Genomic DNA, 22,183 nt, shown 5'->3' on the forward strand with positions numbered 1-22,183 from the left:
TATGACCAACCTAGATAGCATATTCAAAAGCAGAGATATTACTTTGCCAACAAAGGTTCGTCTAGTCAAGGCTATGGTTTTTCCTGTGGTCATGTATGGATGTGAGAGTTGGACTGTGAAGAAGGCTGAGCGCTGAAGAATTAATGCTTTTGAACTGTGGTGTTGGAGAAGACTCTTGAGAGTCCCTTGGACTGCAAGGAGATCCAACCAGTCCATTCTGAAGATCAGCCCTGGGATTTCTTTGGAGGGAATGATGCTGAAGCTGGAACTCCAGTACTTTGGCCACCTCATGCGAAGAGCTGACCCATTGGAAGAGACTCTGATGCTGGGAGGGATTGGGGGCAGGAGGAGGGGGGGACAACAGAGGATGAGATGGCTGGATGGCATCACTGACTCGATGGACGTGAGTTTGAGTGAACTCCGGGAGTTGGTGATGGACAGGGAGGCCTGGCGTGCTGCAATTTATGGGGTCGCAAAGAGTCGGACATGACTGAGTGACTGAACTGAACTGAATGAATAGAGGGAAGGGAGAGTACCTTAAGGGTACCACAGGGGTAGGGGATTAAAAAGGGTTATTACGGAATATTATGAAATCATGTGAGTGCAACTTTTGAAACTTGTAAAGCACTATGGAACAATCTCTTACTCAATTAAAAAATTTAAATAATACATTAAAAATGAGTTAAGTGAAAGAAAGTGAAAGTGAAGTCTCTCAGTCGTGTCCAACTCTGTGACCCCATGGACTTAGCCTACCAGGCTTCTCCATCCATGGGATTTTCCAGGCAAGAATACTAGAGTGGGTTGCCATTTCCTTCTCCATTCTTGGAAATCATCCCGACCCAGGGATTGAACCCGGGTCTCCCGCATTGTAGGCAGATGCTTTCAGTCTGAGCCACCAGGGAAGACCAAAAATGAGTTAAGCATATGATATATGTGGAAAATTCTTCAAGACATGGGAATACCAGACCACCTTCCCTATCTCCTGAGAAACCGGTAGGTAGAACAAGAAGCAACAGTTAGAACTGAACACGGGACAACAGACTGGTTCAAAATTGGGAAAGGAGTATGACAAGGCTGTATATTGTCATTCTGCTTATTTAACTTACATTCAGAGTACATGATGTGAAATGCCAGACTGAATCACAAGCTAGAATCAGTATTGCTGGGAGAAATATCAACAATCTCAGATATGCAGATGATACTACTCTAATGGCAGTAAGGGAAGAGGAACGAAAGAGCCTCTTGATGAAAGTGAAAGGAGAGTGAAAAAGCTGGCCTAAAACTCAACATTCAAAAAACGAAGATCATGGCATCCTGTCCCATCACTTCATGGTATATAGATGGGGAAACAGTGGAAATAGTGACAGATTTTATTTTCTTGGGCTCCAAAATCACTGTGGATGGTGATTGCAGCCATGAAATTAAAAGATGCTTTCTCCTTTTAAGAAAAGCTGTGACAAATGTAGACAGCATATTTAAAAGCAGAGACATCACTTTGCTGACATAGGTCTGTGTAGTCAAAGGTGTGGTTTTTCCAGTAGTCATGTATGGATATGAGAGTTGGACTGTAAAGAAGGCTAAGCATGGAAGAACTGATGCTTTCAAACTGTGGTACTGGAGAAGACTCTTGAGAGTCCCTTGGACTACAAGGAGATGAAATGAATCAACCCTAAAGGAAATCAACTCTGAACATTCATTGGAAAGACTGATGTTGAAGCTGAACCTGCAATACTTTCGGCCACTTGATGTGAAGAGCCGACTCATTGGGAAAGACCCTGATTCTGGGAAATTTTGAAGGCAAAAAGAGAGGAAGGCAGCAGAGCATGAGATGGTTAGGTAGCACCAGTGATGCAATGGACATGAATTTGAGCAAACTCCAGGAGACAGTGAAGGACGGGGAAGCCTGTTGTGCTATAGTCTATGGGGTCACAAAGAATTGGACAAGCTTTATTGACTGAACAACAAAAAGTGTATGGTAGGAAGTACAGATAAAACAAGATAATTGTCAGTGGTGGATGCTGGGCATATTGATGTTCATTACACCTTTCTCTTTCTTTCAGTTTATGCCTACCATATGTGCTTTGGATCCACCCTCATTATTGTCTCAGCAAGAATCAGTTGACTATAAATGTATAGGTTTATTTCTAGACACCCAGTTTTGTTCCATTGATCTAGATGTATGTCTAACCTTATTGCACTACCACACAATTTTGATTATGGTAGCATTATAGGAAGTTTTGAAATTGGGAAGAAACCCAATTTTGTCCTTTTTAACAATTGTTTTGATTACTCCGGTTCCCTTGTGTTTCTAGTAATATATGAATATTTTTCAGCTTATCAATTTCTGTAAAAAAAAAAAGTAGCTGAGATCTGATAAAGACTGTTGGAACCTCTAGGTGAAGTTGGAAAGCATTGTAATCTTAACAATATTAAGTCTTCCAATTCATGAACAAAGGATGTCTTTCCATTTATTTAGGTCTTGTTTAATTTCTTTCATCATGTTTGTAGTTTTCAGTGTAAATGTTGCATTTTTATTATTGAGTTTATCCTTAAGTATGTTATTTTTGATGTTATGTTAAATGGAATAGTTTTCTTAATTCCATTTTCAGATTATTCATTGTGCGTGTACAGATACACGGTTTCTTTTTATAAATTGGTCTTGTACCATGCAATCTTGATGAACTTGTTCTTCGGTTCCTATAAGTTGTTTTGTGAATTCCTCAGGATTTTCAATAAATAAGATCATGTTATTTATAAATACAACCTTCTTTCTTTCCAACCTGGATGTTTTCTTTTTTTTTTTTCATTCTTCCTTTCCTTTCCTTTCTTTTAATTGTCTGTCTTGAATTTCTACTACAATGACAAATAGAAATGATAAGACTGCTTGTGCCTGATCTCAGGGGGAAATATTTCTGTCTTTTATAATTAAATATGACATTAGCTGAATGTTTTTTGTAGATGCTCTTTATTAGGTTGAGGAAGTTCCCATCTATTCTTAGCTTGTTGAATGTTTTTTTTTTTTTTTTATCACAAAAGAATGTTGTATTTTGTCAATTAGTTTTACTACATTGAGTTGATCATGTCTTTTTTTTCCCCTTTATTTAATATTATGGCATATTACATTAATCAGTTTTCATATGTTGAACCAATCTTGTATTCTTGGAATAAATCCTGTTTGAAGTGAAGTGCAAGTTGCTTCAGTCGCGTCCAACTCTTTGCAACTCCTTGGACTATACAGTCCATGGAATTCTCCATGCCAGAATACTGGAGCAGGTAGCCATTCCCTTCTCCAGGGGATCTTCCCAACCCAGGGGTCGAACCCAGGTCTCCTGTATTGCAGGTGGATTCTTTATTGCTGAGCTACCAGGGAGTCCCTAAATCCGGTTTGGTCATGCCTTATAATCCTTTCTATATGTTGATGGCTTTGGTTTGCTTGCACTGTGTTGAGGATTTTTGTGTGTATATTTAGAAGGCATATTGCTCTTTAGTTTTCCTCTTTTGGGATGTCTTTGCCTGGTTGTGGTATCAGAGGAACACTGGCTTCATAGAATGAGGTATAAAGTATTCCCTCCTCTTCTGTTTTTTAAGAGTTTGTGAATGATTGATCCAGCTCTTTTTTAGGCAGATCAGTCTTACAGACGTGGATAGAAGTCTGAACAATATGGTTGTATGGCACTTATTCTCTATGCTAGGCTTTTAGATATTTGTATATGCATCGTATGTTTTCCATCAAGTTGTAAAATCATCCATCTGTTGAATACATATTTATTGAGCATTTAATATGTGCTAGACATTGTGAAAGGAGTTGCAAGAACAACAGTGAACAACACAATCCCAGTCTTGTTGGAGTTTACAGTCCAGTGATGATGAAGTACAAGAAACAAGTAAGTAAAAACCAAAGAAATACTTATTGTTGGCAGTAACGATACCTTTCCCTTGTGGTTCAGCTGATAAAGAGTCCGCCTGCAATGTAGGAGACTTGAGTTCTTTCCCTGGGTTGGGAAGATCCCCTGGAGAAGGGAAAAGCTACCCACTCCAATACTCTGGCCTGGAGAATTCCATGGACTATTAAGTCCATAGTGTGGCAAAGAGTTGGACACGACTGAGTGACTTCCACTTTCACTTTCAATGACACCTTATATATCTCTGTAACACCATCTTCCTAGTATCTGGTATAATATCTTAAATGTATTCAGCACATAATAAAGGTGAAATAATTTATTTTGGTACGGTTTCTGCCTTATAACTTGATTGGGAAGATTAGGGTATCCACACAGAGTAATGTGAGAATTGTTTAGTCGCTAACCTGTGTCTGACTCTTTTGTGACCCCATGGACTGTAGCCCACCAGACAAGGCAAAAAATAATTTTATAGCTCTACTACAGTAAGGGAAATGAATATACAAAAGTCTGAAAACTTAGCTCTCAAACTCTGATGTACAAAGGCAGAGAAAAATCCAAACAATGCACCTGATTCATAAAGCTTCCCATTGCACATAGGCATGTCTCTTACACTAGCATTTCTCAAACTGTCGCATGCAGAAAAATCATCTGGAGATCTTTATTTTTTTTCCTTAAATACAGATTTTGATTCCACAGATCCAAGGGACCACAAAATCCTCGATTCTAGTAAACTTCCAGGTAATGCCTTCGTTGCTGTTTCACAGACCATACTTCTGAATGGCGAGGCTGTACACTCCTCCGTCTTCTTGGTGCAAAAGCAGAGAACCAATGGATATCTGCTGAATTAGATAGGAAAAATTTCCTTCAGAGTTTCAGAGGTAACTGAAATGCTGCAGAACTGTCTGCTGCTGAGAAGGCCTAGAAAAATCATTAAAATCTGTGTACATGCCCCCCACTACCAACCCCCTGGTATCCTATGAGAAAACCAGCAGAGAGGGAATAAGGGAACTCTTATCTTCCAGAATGATGTCATTTATGCTGAAACTTAATTATAAGTGAACATCCATCTTTCCTGTCAAACAATGCAGTGTACATAGGCCAAATCATTTTTAATGTAAATATAAATGGTTCTTGTGTGTAGCCGCTGGGGAGATGGTTAATGTGGGGATGGAGGAGGAGGAGGGTGGAAAGCTAATTCTACTTTTGTAAAGGGAAAATTGACTTGGTGCCTTGATATTCTGTACCTATTAGGAAAAAAAGAAAAAATAAATGTTGGTGATGGGGAACTGGCTTGGTAGGGTCTAACATGCAGATATTAACTATGAACAATTTTACCTTATTTCTGCTTTCTGGTCAGATATTCAACCTAGAAATATGTGCTTTTTCTGTTAGCATGATTTTTTTTTTTCACTTATATGGTTGAGTTTTCTAGCACATGTCATGTCCCACAATATAGTGCTCTAGAGTTTTAGATAAAAAGAAGCTTTAAATAAAGACCAGTTTGGTAAAAGCCAAAAATTACTCATTGAAATAGGTATACTATGTTGTGAAACCAGAAAATATAGAAACGTAAGCTCCTCTTATTGGTAGGTAAACTCAGATATTTGGGACTATTGCACAACTGAAATTGTTCCATTTCAAAAGCTCTTAAAGGACCAGACCACTCTGTGAAATTCGATAAGAAAAAATAGACGAGTTACACTGTGTATTAGGCATGGGTCTAGCAAGGAGATGATTCCAGAAAGTAAGAGTGAGCCTAGTAACCTGCTAGTGCAATTGGGATGGAAACTATCTGTAGTCTCTGTATATGCATGTACATAGCACACTTTTTGTGGAGAAGGCAATGGCACCCCACTCCAGTACTCTTGCCTGGAAAATCCCATGGATGGAGGAGCCTGGTAGGCTGCAGTCCATGGGGTCGCTGAGGGTCGGACATGACTGAACGACTTCACTTTCACTTTTCACTTTCATGCATTGGAGAAGGAAATGGCAACCCACTCCAGTGTTCTTGCCTGGAGAATCCCAGGGACGGGGGAGCCTGGTGGGCTACCGTCTATGGGGTCACACAGTCGGACACGGCTGAAGTGACTTAGCAGCAGCAGCACACTTTTTACATATTGTAGGCAAAAATATATTAGACAATTTTGAAACAGAGTTCTAAAATCAACATTTATTGACATGCATTTTTATGCCTGCTAATATGCTTGGGACTGTATTAGGTAGTGAAAAGGCTATAAAAAGGTACGAGGCATTGTTCCTACCTTCGGGAAATTACAAGCAAGCCCTGGTGGGCATACACATACATATTCCCACTGTACAGCGGTATTCATCTCAAAGTGGAATGGGAAGAAAGAGAGAATTCGCTTTTGTCTGTGATGCCCAGGAGACTTTTAGAGAACACGTGTTTAAGAGATGGGAGATTAGAGAGTTGAATTGTTCTGCTTAAGTCAGGACAGGACAGGCTCTGCCCTGGGGCCCAGGCTTTAGAGGGCCTCACCTTGGCTGTCCTCTGTTATGCCCTGACCATGGGGCAGGATATGTGGGGCCAAGTGGATATGCCACATAGATCCCACATCTTCTTTTCTAGTCCTGGGTACTTGGGAATCTGAAATTGTCCATGTCAATGACCCTGGCCTGGCCTCCAGGACTGGGCGTGGGTACCTCACTGCTGCCACGCACACTTAGGCCCCCTCACTGTCCTCCGTCTGCAGGGCAAACACTCATGAGTCCAGAAAGCCACCTTAGGCTCAGTGCTCCCAAGATGCTTTCGGATGAGTGCTGTGTGGCCACGTGGAGGCACGCTCTGTACTCATGATAAAACAAGGTATTGAGTTGCCCGGGGCATATTTAGGGCTTTTTTTTTTTTTTTTTATTTAATATCAACCTGCTTCAAAGTTCTGACGGAATATTGGAATCAGAACTCAAACTTGGGACCCTCAGCCCAGTGCCTTTTCCCTGTTTATACTTTCCTCACTGGATATGGTCACTTCCACATATTCAATTTTTAGGTTTTTCTTGAAACAGGCACTGAAGTAGGAAAAATAAGTAATTGTTTTTTCACCAGCTCCAGCTGTTCCTGTCAAACCCTTAACACCATTTCTTCTCCTTTTTTAGTTTAGAGAGAATCAGAGAGGCGAGAAGAGAAGAGGGCAAGGGAAAAGGAGTAAGACAGGCAGACAGAACACTTTCCTTTGGGGCTGGTTGTACCTGCCCCAAGGAACAGAAGTAGAATTGTTTGATGGAGCAGAAAAGGCAGAAAGAAGGAATTCCCTGGTGGTCCAGTGGCTAAGACTCCATGCTCCCAATGCACAGGGCCCAGGTTTGATGCCTGATCAGAGAACTAGATCCCACGTGCAGCAACTAAGAGTTCGCATGCCACAACTAAGGATCCTGCATACCTCAACAAAGATCTTGTGTGACTGCACTAACGCTGGCCCAACCAAATAAATAAATATTTAACAACAACAACAAAAAGAAACGACAGAAATATGCTCTTATGTCTATTATATATCCATGTAGATACAAGGGCTGTCTATCTATCTATCTAATCTATCCATCTATCATCTATCTGTTTCTTCATCCTTTCTTCCTATAACCTCCAGAGCTGACCTAGAATTAAGATAATCTTCTTCTTAATCCAGTGCCTGGAGCAGAAACCGGTGGCAGGAGGCCATACTTCAGGCCGGGTACATGTTGTCTGACTTGCTCTTGTGGTTTGGGAAAAAACCCTTCTTCTTCAATGACTTTCTAGATGTGACTTTCAAAAAGAAAAAGCTTCAATTGTTTCCACAGTGGCCCTGTTGCTGGCACCTGTGCCCATGCCACTGCCAGCAGCTAACGAGTGTGGTGAGCAGGTGGGGAGGTGGTGGAGGTCAGCTTCCTTGGTGTTCTATTTGTGTGTCTTTAGGGGTATGGGCTGTGTGCAGAAGCTACTGTTTTGGTTTTTGGTACTCTAGTTTTTGTTTTTATTGGGTCTCTCACTGAAAATGTCTTTTTCTTTTGTCATCCACAAAATCTGAATTTAGTGGCCTCTCTGTAAGGATGGGCTTTCTCCAGCATTGTCAAGGTGCCTTGTGATAGGGGACATATTTTGGATCAGATGACCCAGGTACCATTCAAGAATTCATGAGTCCAGACCTCTTAGATCCTAAAATAGCATAATAAAAGAAATTTTGAAAAGAATGGAGATAAAGTCCATATTTTCAACATATCCATTTTAAGGGAAATTTCAACAGCAAATGAATTATAACAATCAGCCATTCAAAACTGACCACTTTTGGGAATTCCGTGGCAGTCCAGTTAAGATTCTGTGGTTTCACTGTCATGGTCCAGGTTCCATCCATGGTCATGGAACTAAGTTCCCACAAGCTGTGTGGCACAGCCAAAAAACAAAAGAAGAAAAAAACCCCCAAACAAAACCAAAACCAAAATTGACCACTTTTAAAAGACTGCTTAGGCTTGGGTTGAGTCATGAAAGATACATAGGATGTGGTCACTGCCCACAATGGGGCCAGTGATGTAGGAAGAGCGGTCAAGAGATAAATGACCAAAAAAGAAAGTGTATTTTTCAGGTGGAGAAATAAAATGTGTGTATGTTAGAAGAGTTTGGGGAGATTTTGAAGGTAAATGTGTGGTTTATTTAAATACAGCATTTCCTGAGCTGGTGTTCTTCAAAGCATATTTTTGAGAACTGTTAATATTTGGGCACTGTGGAAAATGTCTTGGTGGCAGAATGAATGAAAAAGAAGGACACCATTGTGTTTCACCAAATCTCAGAGACCTTTGAGTGTAAGATGCATCATTATTTTATGTTCTACTAAGTAAGAGAAAGCACTACAATATAAATTATGTGATGCTGTTGATGGGAAGATGCAGCCTGATTTCACAGATATTAAAGTATAAAAAACAAAAGTGAGTCTTAGGCTTGATAATACTTAGTTTATCTTCCCCTTTAAAGTCTGACAGTACATGTTATTAGCTCAAAGTCCCACAGAAATCTGTTTAATTTAGCTTTTCCCCTATTTTGTAACTTGAAATGCTTTTATTGGATAAATATCTTTATGAACTCAGGCATAAAAATATATTTGCTAGATTTCAATTCATTATGATTTTAATAGTGATAATATTGAACTTCAACATGTTGCATATTTTGGCTCTGACAGCCTCTTCCAGTTGTGTCCTGAGTCCTTTTAACATGTCTGCAAATTTTTGAGAGCTTTTTTGCTTTCTGGTATATCAAGAATTTCTGATCTCACATCTTATATTTCCTGCTCCATTTCTGAAATCAGCCATCTTAAAAATAGTTTAGTTTTCATGATTAAAAAATTCTTTTTTTTCTTGAGGTCTTTTACATTTCTGAGTTTTTACTTTGATAATGCATTCTTTCATGTCATGTATCATTTTCTTAAAGTCTTTTTAGCTCATTTTGGAGTAGAATGCTACAATTCTGATCTATTTTTTTGAATATGCCTCTCTGGCATGATTTTATATTCTGCAGTAATCATATTCTACTCATTCTCTTTTTCTCCTATGCTAACTTTGCGTAGAGTACATTTCTGTGAATCCTTCTGATGTGAAATTAGTTTTCTTGAACTTTTATAAAGAGGCTTGATCTAGACAGCTTTCTAACTTCATAGATCTTCTATCTTCTGTTGTTTTTGTCAGCTGTTAAAGTACTCTGGCTTGTCTTCAGAGATTCCTGACTCTGTCTCCCTTCCCACTTTTATCTGGACCTTCTTTTCTTCATCCCTATCATTCCTGACATGTTCAAATTTGATTCCATTCCTAGTACTTTATCCTCAGTATGGGGCTCTATATGACACTTGTGGGAATGTTTTGTTCTAAATATTGTTCATGTTTCTGATTTTGCTATCTAATCAGTCTGCCAATTTTTAAGTAAGGATTCTAAAAGTTCTAACAATTATTCTTCCACAATTGCCATATTTTCAGACTCACTTGGAATACCTTTTTAATGGCATAAATATGAAAATCTTACAGAGTAGTCATCTGCAAAGCCTTGGTTTGATAAACGCTTTTTGAATCTATCAGGCACATTAATATTGGCTTAGAGCTGTTCTATTTAGTGCTTGAAACAAAAACGTTATTATCTAGCTTGGTTAAAACCTGTAATGTCAATCATTATGGCAATTATGACCTCATAATATTGTAAACAGCTTTACAATTTATAGAACGGGTCATATAACCATTATCTTAGTTAATCCTACTAATAGTACTGTAAAGTGGGTAGAGCAAGTAATTATGCTTATTCTGGAGATGAGGATTCAGAAACTTTGGGAAGTTCACTCCATACTCCAAGGATGCATAGCTGGAAGATGATGAGGTTGAGAGTCCTCACAATCAGTTCATTGCACTGCGATGTCATTAACTAGATTAAGCAAACATGATGAGGTTTTCTTCCTTGGGTATAAACACATCTGTGGAACAGGAAACTTTAATGTTCCCCCTTAGCTCTCAGAGAAAAGGATAGACGTTCTGCTCAAGAGAGACGTTTTGCAGAAGATGCTAGGCAAAACTCAGCATGTTGATATTGTAGTAGAGTGCACATAGATGGGCTTCACGGATGGTGCTGGTGGTAAAGAACCTGCCTGCCAGTGCAGATGATATAAGAGGCATGAGTTCCATCCTTGGGTCAGGGAGATCCTCTGGCATAGAAAATGACAACCCACTCCAGTATTCTTGCCTGGAGAATCCCTTGAACAGAGGAACCTGGCAGGCTATGGTCCATAGGGTTGCAAAGAGTCGGACTCGACTGAAGCAACTTAGCATGCACACAAGTGGATATAAAAGAACATGAGAAGCCAGGCAGACTGATGGCCACATCAATGATTCAAGCACTAGTTTGTATTTCTTCTGGAGAGCAGGGATCAGCAAACACTCGCCCGTGGGCAGAATATGTTTCCAGTTTTTATAAATAAAGTTTTATTGAAACAGGACCATGCTTGTTTGTGTATTGTTTATGGCTGTTTTCATACTATTACAGGCACAGTTAATAGTTGCAACAGAGACTGCATGGCTTAAACAGACAAGCAAATCCACCACTTGGCTCTTTACAAAGTTCGCTGATGCCTGCCCTTGAGCAAGTGCACTTGCTTAGTATTGAAGCTGGACAGAATATTCATTTCTGGAGTTTATTTCTTTTCTCTCCTTGCTGCCTACTTTCAGTGATACTTCATGGGCCCCAGCGCTCTCCCTCTTTTCCTGGAAAATCAAGTATTCTGTTAAAGAAGGCAGGAGAGGAATCAGAAGCTCTATAGCAGAAGCTTCCCACTCCTTGAGAACTCATGTAGACTACTGTCTCTAATTGCATGGCAACTGGAATGTGAAGGTGATGATAAAATAACATATTAAATATATTTTACTTTTCTGGAGAAACAGGTTTTTAGGTATATCACTGTTCGTACCCATTGTACATATATCTCATTAAAGGTTACGCTGCTTTAAAATGAGCTTTGGGTTGAGATAATAGTATTGGATCAAGATTTAGTTTATATTAAAATAGTTTGATTGGAATATCATAGTATGAGGAAGCAAGGAAAAGGCCAAATGTGCTTACATTAGATGTAATTTAGTAAAAATGGAAAGTTCAGACATTTCTGGCATACAGAGAACATTTATAGCATTTTGGCTTTTCACATTCATCTTTTAAAGTTCCCAGTTACAATATTTTCTTTTCTTAGCTCCTTAAAAATAATGAATAATTTTGCTTTGCACCAAAAGCTGGAAATATTTTGGTATATGTTAATTCAGAAGATAAAATTTCCTTTGGAAATGCTCACTTTTGTCTGTGTATGAGAAATGAAAGTCTACTAGCTAGAGTTCTAAAATTATCAGTATCATTGGGTTCATATCATTACATTGTTTTGAAAATTTATTCAGAGATCTGGAAGTAATAACCATCCTTTCACAATGTCAACCCCAGAGTTGGCTTCTGGTTTAATGAGTCTGTTCATCTGTCCCCCACTTTTTTCATCAGAATTAAACGTAGAGTTTAGTAAGCATTAAAAAGTAAACTGTTTCAAGACTCATGCCCACCCTCCATCTTGGGAGGATTACATTTCTGGGAACTGTTAAGATATATTTTAGTATCTATTGTTCACTAAACATTTCTCTGTTGCTACTTTAAGATAATTGGTAGAATATTCTTTTGCTTCCTTTATGTTAGATATGGCTTTTGCTCTGATCACTGAAATATGAGAGGAAGTCTTGAGGATCACTTCTGGTTATAAGCTTTAAGAGCCCACATGTGAATCACTGCTATCACTTCCTTTTTTCTTCAATCAGCAACATTTCATATAGTGCAAGCTCTGCACATCTGGGGTCCAGAGTGGGGTGAAGTGGAGGTGAGCCCTCAGTCAACCTGAGCACGATACATAGTCAGAGCAAGAAATACCCCTTGTGTCTTAAGCCACTGGGATCTGAGGTGTCTTTTGTTACTCTGTCATAACCTGGCCCTTCCTGATTGATTCAGTATGTCTGGGGTGGCATTAAGAAATGATCTGAATTCTCCACAGTGGGAGAAACAATCAATTATTTTCCGAAGAGACTTATATGAATGTTTGGCCCGGCCTTTTAGTCAATGGTTTTATATTAGTATGCCTCTGGGATGCAATACACACTTTCTTCTGTCTGCTCACTTTTGCTGTTGTTGTGGTTCCCTATTTATGTTATTCCCCAGAAAGAAGACATTTGAAAGAATACTTTAGAAATTGAATGTGTGAGAGTCAGTCCAGCTCTCCATCAGTATCCCTTGGAGAAAGCAACCTTCAGAAAGAATTGAATGGTATTAGACCTGGGGGAAATGCTGCTAGAAAGTAACAAGCTATTAGCAAATTGGGTTGCTTTCAGCATAATATAGCATAACAGGATAATATAAATATGGATTAGTGCTCCAGTCCAAGTTTTTATTACAAGAAGTACAGTTGATGTGAATGGAGGAGGAACTAAGACAAAGATTTAGCCAGAAAAACACATTTTTGTATATGCCAGTCCATTTAATCTATTTCTGCACTCGTTTTTAAGCCCAGGCATTATCATTGTTAACAGTTTGTCGCCTTTTAAAATTCAGAGTGACTGAGGCTATTACCATACTTGGACAAATCGTGTACTTGGACATGTTTGGCTGTAGTGGGCTTAGGTAGCAATAGCTTTCTTTTCTCTTCTCTTTATGGGCAAGAGTCTCTTCCAAGGTCTCCAGTTAGGCCTAGGCACTTTCAGACCTTTGCAAAGGCAGCTGCCAAAGGAAAGAAGCCACTTAAACTGACTGTTAAGGTTTATGTTTTCATAGAACAAAGCGATACTCTGTCTCTAGCCACATGCACGTATTAGCAGCAATAATAAAATATTGCTGCATTATCCCCAAAGTATAGGTCTCTGATAAGATAAAAGCTTTTTTCCCAGAAGGATTGGTTGGTATCTGGAGAGTGGGAGATTGGTAAGGAAGGAATACATTAACCTTATAGTTCTGATAGAAACGGCCTCTTCCCTTATGAAGAAAATGCACACGTTAAACATATGTGACTCACAAAATCATGAGAGACTGGTTACCATCTCACTGTACTTACCTCAGGTTATAGGGTTAGTAAGTGGTTAAAATACTGCAGACTGTTCAAGTGGAAGTGGTCCATGAAAGGTATACAAAGAGTTAGAGCTAAACTATACCCTTCTCCCTAAAAATGAAAAAGAAAGCTCAGAGCAAGAGAGATTATTGAGTTATTAGTAAGTGGAAATTCAGATTTTGTCCAAGACATCTACAGTGTTACTTGTGAAATTTGTACATCAGTCTCTTTTCCTGTCCTTGGATGAAGCTGTTACTTCCTATTGGCTTATTTTTATTTATTCTTCAACGTGCGTTTGTATGTAACATACATGTAAGTGATGAAGCAGAATAATAAAATGAACAGTTGTGAACTTGTCACTCAATTTAAGATCACAAACCTCATTGTAATTTTTTATACAATTCTCCCATGTCACAAACCTCTGCCTCCTCCAAACCTGATATTAAACTTTGTGCTGTGCATTGCTTGCTTTACTAAAAATTATTTTCATACATGTACATACACACATACATACACATATATCCATATAGCATGTTGCTTGGTTTTGATGGTTTTTTGAGCTTTATGAAAATTATATACATTGTGTAGTTTACTGAGAATTTCTATTTTTGCTCAATATTCTAAGATACATCTATGTTGTTTGTGAAATTTAGTCTATTTGTTTTTCCTGCTCTATAATTTTTGATTATCTGATTAAACTACAGTTTGTTCATCTACTTCTCTTGTTGTTGGGCATTTGAGCTGTTTCTCAGGGGTTTTTTTTTTTTTTTTTGCTTGATTTTTGGTAATTTATTTTGCTGCTGTGAACAGAAGTTCAATGAATATTTTTGTTCATATTTCCTGGGACACAAGGGCAGAAGTTTCACTGTGTATTACCCTGAATTGTGTTCTAGGTAAAATATTCAACTTTATATTCTTTAGAGCAAACTGCCACATTTTTTTCAAAGTAGTTGTGCAAATTTACTTTCCTTTCAACAATGTACATGAATAAAAGTTCCTATAGATTCACCTCTTTCAATTTTTGATATTAGAAAATGCCTTAATTTATGCAAATGAAGTGTATAAACGGTATTTCATTGTGGTCTGATTTGCAACTCCATGATTGCTAATGAATTTGAGCATCTTTGCAAATACTTATTAGCAATTTGTGTCACCCTTGGCTTTTTTTTTCAACTAGCAAGGTAACTATTCAGTGCTCATTAGGAGGGAAAGAGAATCCAGTTGATTAAAGCCTATAGTAATTAAGTCCACAATTGGTAGATGACAGATGACTAGAACTAGGATGAGTGCAATACTTCTCTGTGAAAGCAGAGCAGTGTGCAAGAGTATCCTTAGGGATTGCTTAAATCTGATACTTTTAAAAGAATTTGTACCCAATGATCTATACCTATAAACAATGGTGCATGATAATTGAGAACTTTCTGTATTCCTACATAGATCAGTTAGTATTTGGTAGTTGTAAGTAACAAAAATTCACTTTGACTAACTTAAGCTCAAATAAATTATTCATGGCTGTTCTGTTCACAATAGAAAAAGAATGGAAAACCTCAAAATCCATCCATAGGAGAATAGATGAGTCAATTGTTGGCATCATGGCATCTTGTATGATGGCCCCACTGAGACTGCATATGGTCCCCAAAAGAAATCTGGCTACTTTTACCAAAAGATAAGGGACATAGATCTGGGAGGAAACAACAGACTCCAAAATCTGACTCACTGGATTCTTTCTTAGGTAGAAAGACTAAAAGAAGTTGCTGGTTTCCAAAGAAGACAAGTGGAATTTGAGTGAAAAAAGTGTATTTTTAACATCATGAGAAAATATTACTGAATTATTTTTCTAACTACCCTGACCCTTTTTTTTTGACTGAGGTTTTCTAGGTTAAGCTAATAGCCTATAAAATAAGTGAATTTGTACTAAGATGTGAGGATGGTGATGAATTGGCTCAGAGAAGGAGTGTGCCCAACTCCAGTGCCAGATTGAACCTGTTGGTAGGGTTGGCTTCGGTGTTTATGATCTCATGCATGTCCCCTTCTAGTAACTGTGAACCTTTGGGAGAGGAACTCACTCTCCACTCACTAAGGGAGAGGCTGGCTGCCAGGATTTCTTTGGGTCCTGTCACTGGCTGTAGATGTCTCCAAATCCTATCTCTGCCTCAGAATTTGATACTATTTAAGTAGGTAGTAAATTCATCATTTGAGCAAGTCAAATACAGGGTGCTTTGGTTCCAGAAAGGCTCCAAGAAAGCTGTGTGGAATAAGACTAAGGTTGTGAACTCCAGGTATTTATTCACATAACAATGGTGTGAAGGGTGGAGCCATTTTGAATTTCAAAGGAGGGGTGATCCACAGCAAGGTGATATGTGGTTAAATCATTTTGCTTTAACTTTTTTGTTCAGAAGGAAACTTATCAAAGCATATGACAAAAATAAAGATGTATAAGCAATAACAGAATTTCAAGTATGAGCAGTTTCAATGATAATAGTAACTACCATTTATCAATTTTTCTCCCCTGTGTCTCATAAACTACCTTATGCGTCTTAATTTTGACTCTTATAACAACACTTTCAATAGTTTTCTTATTCCTACTTTATAGGTAAGAAAGCTGAAAATTCAGATCAGTTAAGTAACTTATATAAAATAGCAAGTGATACTGCTGGCATGTTGTCACATTTGGAATTAGAATTATGACCAGTTCTAATGAGTGCACACTTGACTTTTTCCTGCAAAGAGGTATATGGTGTTTGACAACCGTGCCTGATATTTCTGTATGGGATTATATAGATGGGGCCATTAGTACTGGAACAGTGTGTTTTGAATTGGTTAAGAAAAATTACGGAACTCTGGTAGGTTTCTCTCCATGGTAAATACCTTTTGACATCAACATTCTACTTGTGAAATGCCTTTAACAAATGCCCTCTTTCCTTTTCTTTAACCTGTATGGATAATTAGAAGGTGGCTCTGATGAGGCTCCCCCTTTAGACTGGATGAAAAAGAAATGGGAAATGTCAAATTCTTTGGTGGATGAGTCTTATGTTAGGATCTGTTATGATCTTTTATCTTGGGGCGATAGAAAATTTGACCCATTTAGATAAGAGCATTGTAACATTGTATTGCAACTCTTTTTCTCTTAAACAAAATACCTTGATTGAATAAACTTTCATTCTTTTATAAAGGAGATTATTATAATACTCAAGAGAGCTATGATTCTTCTTTCCTCCTTAATTTATTATTTGTTGGCCAACAACAATCCCATGTGAATCACCAGGTCTGGGCGTGCTGCTCCTCTGGCCCGACCATCATGGACCAGAGCTCAGTATTTAGTGCAGCCATTATCTTTCCGCTCTCACTCGAGTCAGCAATCTCGCACAGCTTGATCCCCTCCTTTAATTTAGAGTTTGTCTTCTTGCTTGGCTGCTGGCTGCCTTCAGAAAGGGATGAGCATTCTCAGTGAGTAAATGTAACTAACTCCCCAGCCTTCACCCTCTTCCCACCCCAGCAATCATTAGTCAGAACATCTGTTCTCCCTGCGTTTGGAACATGATAGAGCTCACACTGGGATTTTTGGTTCAGATCTTTTCAACATCAATTATTTACTAGACTGAAAGCTCCTATAAAGAAAGAACTGTGTCCTAAACTCAACTGTAATTCTGAGTGTGAATACAAAGAAATGTTTGTTCAATTGCATTGAATATTGGAGAAGGAAATGGCAGCCCACTCCAGTGTTCTTGCCTGGAGAATCCCAGGGACGGGGGAGCCTGGTGGGCTGCCGCCTATGGGGTCGCACAGAGTCGGACACAGCTGAAGTGACTTAGCATTGAATATTTATGTCTGAGACAGTAACTCAAGTTGGTTGATAGAAGAGGTGAACCAGAAAGCCATATTTTCTCACAGAGATTTACTTATTCTGCATTGGAACAGAACAATGTTAATGATCTTATTCTTATGGCATCATTCTTCTCACACATTTGTCTTTTTAACTCTGAGAAGCATTAGTAAGAGTTAGGCTGTTGAACTAGAAAGATCTGTACAAGATCCCAACATTGCTGCTTCCTACCATGGTACCCTTGGGCAAGTTACTTAAACATCCCAAGCCTGTGTTTTTATCTCTAAAATGGGAATAAATAATCACAAATACGTAAGCGTAGTATTTTGAGATGATATTTGTAAGGTCTATGTATTAAGTGCTCAGTGAACGGTAGCTGTAATGGTTATTTTACAATTAAGAGCAAAACTGTGTACCACAGTGAAACTGCAGATGACTTTTCCATTCAGCTTCAAAGATGTAAAGTTTTGTACCATCTAAAATTGTTATTCAGAAAATCATTGTTTTCTTTCTGTACATGTACTAACCTTAGATTTTCATTGCAATAGCATGCTTATCTTGTAGCATAAAATGAGTCTTTCGTGCTAGCAACCCACTTCAAAAAAATTTTAATTGGCTATAAGAAGTGACTTTTCAAACCAGTTTTTCTCTATGGGTTCTTTATTATTCAATACCATGCCTTGCAGTGTGTATCAGTCAGGTACTACTGTATAACAAACCATTCTAAACACGCACTGGCTTAAAATAAAGTCTTTTATTCTCATTCACATAGCTGGTAAAGAATCCATCTGCAATGCGAGAGACTAAACCTAGTTTGATCCCTGGGTTGGGAAGATTCCCTGGAGAAGGGAAAGGCTACCCAATCCAGTATTCTGGCCTGGAAAATTCCAAGGACAGTCCATGGGGTCACAAAGAGTCAGACACGACTGAGCGACTTTCACTTTCTTTCTTTCTTTACACAGTTGTGGGTTGTGTGGGATTTGGGTAAGTGAGGTTGGGCTTGACTGAGTGATTATGTTTCAAGCTGTGGGTCTGGTCAGGCCCGTGCATGTGTGCTAAATCACTTCAATTGTTTCCGACTCCTTGTGACCCTATGGACTGTAACCCGCCAGGCTCTTCTGTCCATGGCGATTTTCCAGGCAAGAATACTGGAGTGGGTTGCCATGCCCTTCTCCAGAGGATCTTCCCGACCCAGGGATTAAACTTGTGTCTCTTATGTCTATCTGTATTGGCAAGCGGGCTCTTCACCACTAGCACCACCTGGAAAGCCTACAATGAGGAACTGGTCTTATAGGCTGGGTTCAGGACTTCTGTCTATGTGTTCATTCATTCTAGGCACAAGCTCTTTTCATGTTTAGGAAAGACAGAGGCACAAGAGGAAAGCTCATCTGTATAGGCACATTTTAAGCCTTTGTTTATATCATATCTGCTAATATTCCATAGGCATAGCAAGTCACATGATTGAGATTGAAGTCAGGGAAATATATTCCTTCTATGGATCTAGGCAATTGGGAGTAAATATTTTTGAGCAATAATCAATGTACCATTAAATATAACAATACAATAAATTCTAAATTGAGGCAGGCCCCTTTGTGAATAATTTCTTCTCCAGTGTCTCACATAGCAATAGTGACTGATAAAGGGACCCGTTTTTCTAAGGGTACGTTTTCAACCAACCTTAGACCACTAAGTGTTCAGAATTTAGAATGTTCAGTTCAGCATGTCTAAGAGGCAGGTATGCAACAGAGCTTTAAAAATACAGCACTTAGGAAAATAGACTGAAGTGAGTCCTAGGGGATATAGCTAAAGAGATTGCTATTACTTCTAGCAATACAATTTATGCTTCCTGTAGGAATACTATTTGGGGTCTTTTTTGGAGAAAGAAAAACTAAGTAGTGCCTGTGCTGTGTTTGATGACTTGGCTTCTGAAACATAAGATAAGGCTTTGTATATGTGGCTGAGGAGAAACTTTAATTTGTTATTTCAGTCTCAAAGTCATAAGGAAAACAAACACATCAATGCATCCTAGATTCTAGATTTCTAAGTGTGTATGGATATGGGGCAATGCTCTTAGTCATACTGAAGTATGATTTTGATGTCTGCTCTTGACCTTAGCATGGTTCAGTTCAGTTCGGTTCAGTTGCTCAGTTTTGTCTGACTCCTTGCAACCCCAAGGACTGCAGCATGCCAGGCCTCCCTGTCTATCACCAACTCCCGGAGTTTACTCAAACTCATGTCCATGGAGTTGGTGATGCCATCCAACCATCTCATCCTCTGTCGTTTCCTTCTCCTCCTGCCTTCAATCTTTCTCAGCATCAGGGTCTTTTCAAATGAGTCATTTCTTCGCATCAGGTGATCAAAGTATTGGAGTTTCAGCTTCAGCATCAGTCCTTCCAATGAATATTCAGCACTGATTTCCTTGAGGATGGACTGGTTGGATCTCCTTGCAGTCCAAGGGACTCTCAAGAATCTTCTCCAACAGCATAGTTCAAAAGCGTCAGTTCTTCAGCTCTCAGCTTTCTTTGTAGTCCAAATCTCATATCCTTACATGACTACTGGAAAAACCATAGCCTTGACTAGATGGACCTTTCTTGGCAAAATAATGTCTCTGCTTTTGAATATGCTATCTAGGTTGGTCATAATTTTTCTTACAAGGAGCAAGCGTCTTTTAATTTCATGGCTGCAATCACCATCTGCAGTGATTTTGGAGCCCCCCAAAATGAAGTTTGTTACTGTTTCTGTGTTTCCCCATCTATTTGCCATGAAGTGATGGGACCAAATGCAATGATCTAAGTTTTCTGAATGTTGAGCTTTAAGCCAACTTTTTCACTCTCCTCTTTCACTTTCATCAAGAGGCTCTTCAATTTTCTTCGCTTTCTGCCATAAGGGTGTTATCACCTGCATATCTGAGGTTATTGATATTTCTCCCAGCAGTCTTGATTCCACCTTGTGCTTTCTCCAGCCCAGCGTTTCTCATGATATACTCTGCATATAAATTAAATAAGCAGGGTGACAATATACAGCCTTGACATACTCCTTTTCCTATTTGGAACCAGTCTGTTGTTCCATGTCCAGTTCTAACTGTTGCTTCCTGACCTGCATACAGATTTCTCAGGAGGCAGGTCAGGTGGTCTGGTATTCCCATCTCTTGAAGAATTTTCCACAGTTTATTGTGATCCACACAGTCAAAAGCTTTGGCATAGTCAATAAAGCAGAAATAGATATTTTTCTGGAACTCTCTTGCTTTTTTGATGATCCAACAGATGTTGACATTTTGATCTCCAGCATGGTAGGTTTATTCAAAAAAATATAGTGACCAGTGATGGATCTTTTGTATGTTTACCACCTCCATGGAAAGGAATGTATTTGGATAACTGAGCTGCACTTTTTTTGAGAGTGCAATTGTATTAACCGAACACTTCTGGAGCCTATTTTTCTCTTCAGCCTCCCCACTTGCATCCAAGGTAAGGCAGCTGAGAGTTCCTCACTTTCCATACTTTGACAAAAATAGCTTTGTCTAAAGCAGTGGTTCCCAGCCTTTGTTGTACATTGAGATCTTCTGGGGGAGCTTCAGTGATACTGATGTCTAGGTGTCTTATAGAGGCTAGTTGAACTGATTTGTGCGTAAGAATATTTAAAGCTCTTCCTATGGTGAATTAATTGTGCAGCCAGGGTTATGAATCTCTAATCTAGAGCCTTGCTAACTTTGTCCTCATCATTAGAATAGCTCACTGCATGTAGATCTGCATTTAGTACTATGCAAAATGAGAGGTGTACATTAATTAATGGAGGGTTATCAGTATGTCTGGAGCTTGGCATGTCATTGAACTTAATCTTTATGAAAATTACATAGGTGGTTATTACTGTCCTCCTTCTATAGATGAGGAAACAGAACCTCAGAAAAGGACATAGCTTGCCCTCAAACACAGAGTTTTTAATCACAAGGCTAGGATTCCAATGCCAACTATCAATTTCAAAACCCTGGGCCCTTTCTAACTCCAAAATAAAGCTGAGTAGGCACTTTGTTTTCCATCCTGTAATATGTAAAATTTTTAAGTTCGAGAACTGTTTTTCATAATGTAAGCAGCCTGGGTAGGAAATCCCCAGAGAAAGGGTATTAAGCATGGCTTTCTTGACACAAGGGAAGCCATTTTTGGCCTAAGCCACTCTGGGATCTGAGCCTGGTCACAATGCTTACTCTTGAATAGGTTTCAGTGATTTTAAGGAAAATAAAGGAATGCAGGAACAAAGGAAAAACAGTGAAGAAACAATAGTTCAGCAATAAAGCAGAATCTTGTTCCTCTTCAAGGGATATACATCATAATCTAAATGTCCATCATGGATGAATGAAGATGATATGGTGCATATATATAATGGGATATAACACAGCCATTAAAAAGAAAATGACATAATGCCATTTGCAGTAACATGGATGGGCCTAGACATTATCATACTGAGTGAAGTAAGCCAGACAGAGAAAGACAAATATTATATTATATCCTTTATATGAGGAATTTAAATAATAGTGCAAATGGTCTTGTTTACAAAATAGAAATAGAGTTACAGGTGTAGAAAAAAACTTACCATTATAAAGGGGGAAAGTGGTGGCAGGTAGAGATTAATTGGGAGACTGGGATTAATTTATACACACTACTATATATAAAATAGATAACTATTAAGAACCTACTGTGTAGCACAGGGAACTCTACTCAATACTCTGTAATGACCTATATGGGAAAAGACTCTAAAAAAGAGTGGATATACATGTATGTATAACTGATTCACTTTGCTCTATAGCAGAAACAAGCATAAAATTATAAATCAATTACGTTCCAATACATTTTTAAAAAAAATTAAGAATGTACCTCAACAAATCAAAACCT

Source organism: Bos taurus, chromosome 11 (assembly GCF_002263795.3).
Source record: "Bos taurus isolate L1 Dominette 01449 registration number 42190680 breed Hereford chromosome 11, ARS-UCD2.0, whole genome shotgun sequence".
NCBI classification, from domain to species: domain Eukaryota; kingdom Metazoa; phylum Chordata; class Mammalia; order Artiodactyla; family Bovidae; genus Bos; species Bos taurus.